Below are 6,053 nucleotides of genomic sequence, written 5' to 3'. Positions count from 1 at the left end.
GTCTCTCTCTCTCTCTCTGTCTCTCTCTGTCTCTCTCTCTGTCTCTCTCTCTCTCTCTCTCTCTCTCTCTCTCTCTCTCTCTCTCTCTCTCTCTCTCTCTCTCTCTCTCTCTCTCTCTCTCTCTCTCTCTCTCTCTCTCTCTGTCTCTCTCTCTCTCTCTCTCTCTCTCTCTGTCTCTGTCTCTGTCTCTCTCTCTCTCTGTCTCTCTCTCTCTGTCTTTCTCTCTCTGTCTCTCTCTCTCTCTCTCTCTCTCTCTCTCTCTCTCTCTCTCTCTCTCTCTCTCTCTCTCTCTCTCTCTCTCTCTCTCTCTCTCTCTCTCTCTCTCTCTCTCTCTCTCTCTCTCTCTCTCTCTGTCTCTCTCTCTGTCTCTCTCTCTCTCTGTCTCTCTCTCTCTCTCTCTCTCTCTCTCTCTCTCCCCCTCCTCTCTCTCTCTCTCTCTCTCTCTTTCTCTCTCTCTCTCTCTCATTCATTCTCTATCTCTCTATCTTTATCTCTCTGTCTCTTGGACTCTGTCTCTATCTGTTTGTCTCTCTCTGCTGCAGAAAAGATGGTATTGCAGTGATGTTCCTGGAGAAACATGGCATGCATGTTAATGATGTGGTTTATTTTTTCCCCCATTTTAACCATTCTCCTCCAGGCTCCTCTTTCAAAAACTGGTTGGCTGGGAACTAAGCAAAGGTCCAACACACACACCAAGCCAACTCCTCTGCCTGCTTACTTAATAACTATAATACAAGGGCTGGCATTTATACAGAGCTTTAAGATTTACAAAGCACTTTACAAACATGATCTCTTCTTCTCTCCACAACTAATACTGGGAGGCAAGTGCTATTATCATCACCCCCATTTTACAGATGGGGAAATTTAGGCTGCGAGATATTAAGTGCCTTTCCCGGGGTCATGAAGCTCATGATTTTCCTGACTCTAGGGCTGGTGCTGCTCTAGCTACTTAGGAAGGGGATTCACTGTATGGGTGATTCACATGGGTGCCTAGAGGTGAGATGCCAGTCACAGCTACAATCAATTCTGCAGAGATGGAAAAACTACTCTGTAAATTCAAACGAATCATATTCTAGTGACATGTGGTGCTCAATATATGACTGAGGGGTTCTGGGCAGAACTAAATAATGATAGAGATCTCACTGGATCTCCCAAAACAACCCATTTTTAAAAATAGAGTGACTTGGAAACATAAAATTGGATTGTATTCCCAGAACCTAGCAGGGTACCCAGCACATAAGTGCTTAATAAACTCTTGTTGAGTGGTTGATTAATAGAAGGTGAGAGTTGAAAGGTCCTTAGATCTTATCTAGTCCTACCACCTTATTTGACAGAGGAGTTATGGCCTAGAGAAAGGAAGTGACTTGATGAAGGTCCCGTAGTTTGACCAAGTCAGAACTAGAACCCAAGTCTTCTGATTCCCCATCCACTCTTTCTTCTAAGCAAAGTTGTCTCTCTGCTCCCTTCTCCACTATTGTTTTCATATAACTGAATCCATGGACAGTTGCCCAATGGAGAAGAACATGATGGAAGTCAGCAGGTTGGAACCCATTACAAATAAGAAATTATACTGTAGAAGAATAAATGCTGTCATCAAAGAGACGTGTTACTAGGAAAAGAAAAAAGAAAATGAGCCAGTCACATAGCAAGAGGGCAAATCAACTGATGGGCAAAACATGTGATCAATTACTATTCATATAATGTCAAGAGAACATGAGGAGGAGTCCCATGACATTGGGTGGGCCCCCTGTGTCATCCTCATGGGTGGGCAAGGATGAGAGTATTAAAGGAGCTACTTTAATACTTCACTAATCAGAAGCAAATATTGAGAGAGAATCTGAGAATCAAGGTCATCCTTTTTCTCTTAGTAAGAAAGGAAATAATGGTAAACTTTTTGCTCTGGGCTGGCTGAGGACAAATGTTTCTCTAGAACAGTGATTACAGGGGGCAGCTAGGTGGTATAGTGAATATAGATCATGGCAGGAGGACCTGATTTCAAATCCAGCCTCAGACACTTAACACACACACACACACAAAAAAAAAAACTAGCCGTGTGACCTTGGGCAAGTCAATTAACCCCAATTGCCCTCCAAAAAGCAAAATAATAATAAGATCAGTGATTACCGGTAAACCCCCCACACACACACACACAGCACCACCATCTACCTCCACCCTACCCCCAAACATACACTGGATTTATCTCTAGTTACCTTAACCAAAGCTAGGAAATTTTCCTTATAATTGTTAGTGCCCTTCCCTCATCAAAATTACTTTGCATATATTTTCTATTTAGTTATCTGTATGAATGTTGTTTCATAATAGCATGTAAGCTCTTTGAAAACAGACACTTTAGTTTTCTATCTCAACACCTAGTACAATGCTTGACACATAGTAGGTGCTTAATAAGTGTTTATTGAATGAAATGAATGAATGAATACAAAAAAGAAAAATGTAACCACTCTGGAAAGCAGCTTGGAGCTATGCCCCAAAGTATATATACTGTCTGGTCCTGTTATTCCATTAGCAGGCTCTCCCGCCCCCCCCCAAAGAAATCAAAGAGGAAAAGGATCCATGTTTACAAAAATATTTGTAGAGGCTCTTTTCATGGTCGCCGAAAGCTGGAAACTGAGGAGGTGTCTTCCTATTGGGGAGCAGATAGACAAATGGTGGTATGTGAATGTGATGGAATATTATTGTGCTGTAAGAAATGATGAGACAGATAATTTCAGAGGAAACTGGGAAGAATTTTATGAACGGATGCAGAGCAGAGTAAGCCAAGACTAAGAAAACAATTTACACAATGATAACATCGTTACAGAGGAAACAACTTTGAAAGACTTTGAAATTCTGAGTGAGAACACAGGGAGAAGCCATGAATCCAAAAGAACAGAAGATGGAACATGCCTCTTCACCTCCTGAGAGAGAGGAGGTAAATTTAAGAAGCAGAAGACAAACATTTTCAGATACGGCCAATTTCGGCAGTGTGTTTTGCCAGATTATGGAGAAAATGTTGAGGTATTTGTTTTTGTTTTTCAATTTGCGCTTTTGGGGGGGGGGAGGAAGAGGAAAGAGTGGCTGTGGGGAGGGTGCCTCAATTTCCTCATCTGTAAAATGGGAATAATATTTGCACTGCCTACATCCTGGGATTGCTGGGTAGAAGGAAAGTGCTTTGTAAACCCCAAAGTAAAGGTGAATTGTGTTGTTGCTTTTTTGAAAAATGGATCCCTCCTAGATCTAGCATTCTAATGTTCTATCCAGATGTGGCTGCAGCATCAGGGAGATTAGGACTCAAAATGGTGGGTCAGTGCAATACAAAGAGCAAGGCCAACCATTTCTCACTGATAATAATAGCTGCCATTTCTATAGTATTTTAAGATTTACAAATGCCTTTTCTTACAACATCCTTGTGTAAGCATTATTATGCCCATTGTACAGACAAGTCAGATGAGGCGAGTTGTCCAAGGTCACTCAGGTAGTCAGCATCTTCGAGTCGAGACTTAAACTCTTTCTTTCACTGACATTTGTTGAGTACAAATAAAATACAGAGTCCTTTACAGATGCTACTCAAGTAGGTAGTATAGTTGATAGAATAATGGACCTAGAGTCAGGAAGCCCAGAGTTAAAATCCTGCGTTAGACCTTTCTTAGCTCTACGACCCTGGGAAAGTCATTTAACTTCTCTCAGTTTCCTCATCTATAAAATGGGGAAAATAATGGTGCCTACCTCTCAGACTTGTGAGGATCATATGAAAAAATCATGTAAAGCAATTTGTAAACCTTAAAGCACCATGCAAATACCAGCTATTATTCCTATAGTCTATTTCATTTATCAATCACTTAGCCAACTTTTATTAAGCACTACATTTTGCCAAGCACTGTTCTAAGTAACTATTAAATGTATAAAGCCCAAAATGAAATAGGACCTGTCCTCAAGGAGCTGACGTTGTACTGAGGAACAGAGTAACCACCACAATGTCACTAAGAGATAGGTAGCAAAGCACTATTGTCCCTGTTTTATGATGGAGGGAAGTGAGGCCCAAAAGATGAACTAATTTATAATCTTCTTTTTTATTATTTTTGGAGAGCAATTGGGGTCAACTGACTTGCCCAAAGTCACATTGCTAGTAAGTGTGTCAAGTGTCTGAGGCCAGATTTGAACTCAGGTCCTCGACTCCAGGGCCAGTGCTCTATTCACTGCACCACACAACCACCCTAAGATGAGCTAATTTAGCCAAGACCACAGAACAAATTCTTGTCCGAGATAAGACTCACCTCTCCACCTTCTCTCTCCAAGGTCAATGCTCCCTCTCCTCATCTCTGATATATGAGCTCATTTGAGTGAAAGTCAGAAACCATTCAACAACTCAATTAGGATTCTGTTTGCAGTTTTCTTATGAAGTATGGTAGTCACGATGAAGGTCCCTGAGAACTATCATGTTAAAACCTGGAGGGAGGGGGTGGCTAGGTGGCACAGTGAATAGAGCACCGGCCCTGGAGTCAGGAGGACCTGAGTTCAAATCCGGCCTCAGACACTTAACACAAAACTAGCCTGTGACCTTGAGCAAGTCACCTAACCCCAATTGCCTTGCTCTCCCCTCTCCAAAAAAAAGCAAAAAACAAACAAACCTGGAGGGATTCCCTGCCCAGCTAGGGAATTCAAAAAGTGTGTAACTTATCCACAGCCATAAAATTAAACACATCAGCTCTTCCAGACAAGGTATAATGACTTTTAATAAACTAAGGGAATTTGACTTCAAATAAACAAATAATTATAGTCCAACACAGAATTGTCACCTTGACCCTAATGAATCGGCTTAATGTTGTTCTCATGGATGTCAGCATGATAGAAGAGATCAATAATGGAGGTCAGATCTACAGTATTCTGTTTCTGGTCAACCAGATTTGAGCAATCTAAGACCTTTTCTAGACATTGTGGTGTAGTATAAAAGAATGCTGAATTTTGAGTTCCGGGACCTGAATTCAACTTTCACCTTAAACATTTATTAGCTGTGTGACTATGGGAAAAATCACTTGACCTTTCTGAGTTTCCTCATCTGTAAAATGGGGTAATAATATTTGCACCTTCCTCATAGGGTTGTTGTGCAAAGAGCTCTCTCAAGCCTTGAAGTGCTATATAAATGTATCATGATTGTTATTTTGGGTAGCATGGATAGAATGCAGGTCTTGGGTTTAGGAAGATGGTTCAGATCTGACCTCAGATACTTTCTAACTATAGATGAGCCACTCAACTTATCTCACCCTCAGTTTCCTTCCCTGTAAAAGGGAGATAATAAGAATTGCCATGAGAATCAAATGAGATAACATATGTAAAGTGCTTTGCAAACCTTATAGTGCTATATAAATGTTGGTTGTAATTATTAATTATTTTTATTAAATAGGACCGAACCAAGAACCACATTCCTGCTGACTGGGGCTGTTACCACTTCAAAGACTAATATACTAAGCTGGCTTCTTGCATTGCGATTAGGAGGGAGGGAGGGAGAGAATAAGTATTTTTATGGTACCTACTATGTGCCAGAGAGCAGCTAAGTGTCACGGTGCACCTGCACCTGGATTTAGGAAGACTTAGACACTTATTAGCTGTGTGACCCTGGGCAAGTCACTTCACCCTGTTTGCCTCAGTTTCCTCATCTGTCAAATGAGCAAGAGAAGGAAATGGCACAAACCATTCCTGTATCTTTGCCAAGAAAATTCCAAATGGGTCCATGAAGGGTCGGTCATGACTAAAAAACAACTGAACAACAAGAAAAATATGTTTGGACATTGAGCTAAGTGTTTTACAAAAATTATCTCATTTGATCTTCACAACGACCCTTGAAAAATAGGGTCTATAAGGTGCTATTATTATTCCCATTTTTCACTTGAGGAAACTTCATCAGACAGCCCAGGGTCACACAATTAATGGGTATCTCTGGTCAAATCAAAACTCAGGGCTTCCTGACTCCATGTCTAGCACTCTTTCTCTCTCTCCCTCCCTCTCCCTCCGTCTCTCTCTCCCCTTCCCTCTCCCTCTCTCTGTCTCTGTCTCTCCCT

This window comes from Petaurus breviceps, unplaced genomic scaffold (assembly GCF_028583685.1).
Source record: "Petaurus breviceps papuanus isolate PSGF00001 unplaced genomic scaffold, PetGlider_PUasm1.0 175, whole genome shotgun sequence".
Taxonomy (NCBI): Eukaryota; Metazoa; Chordata; class Mammalia; order Diprotodontia; family Petauridae; genus Petaurus; species Petaurus breviceps.
This window is presented reverse-complemented; position numbering follows the sequence as displayed.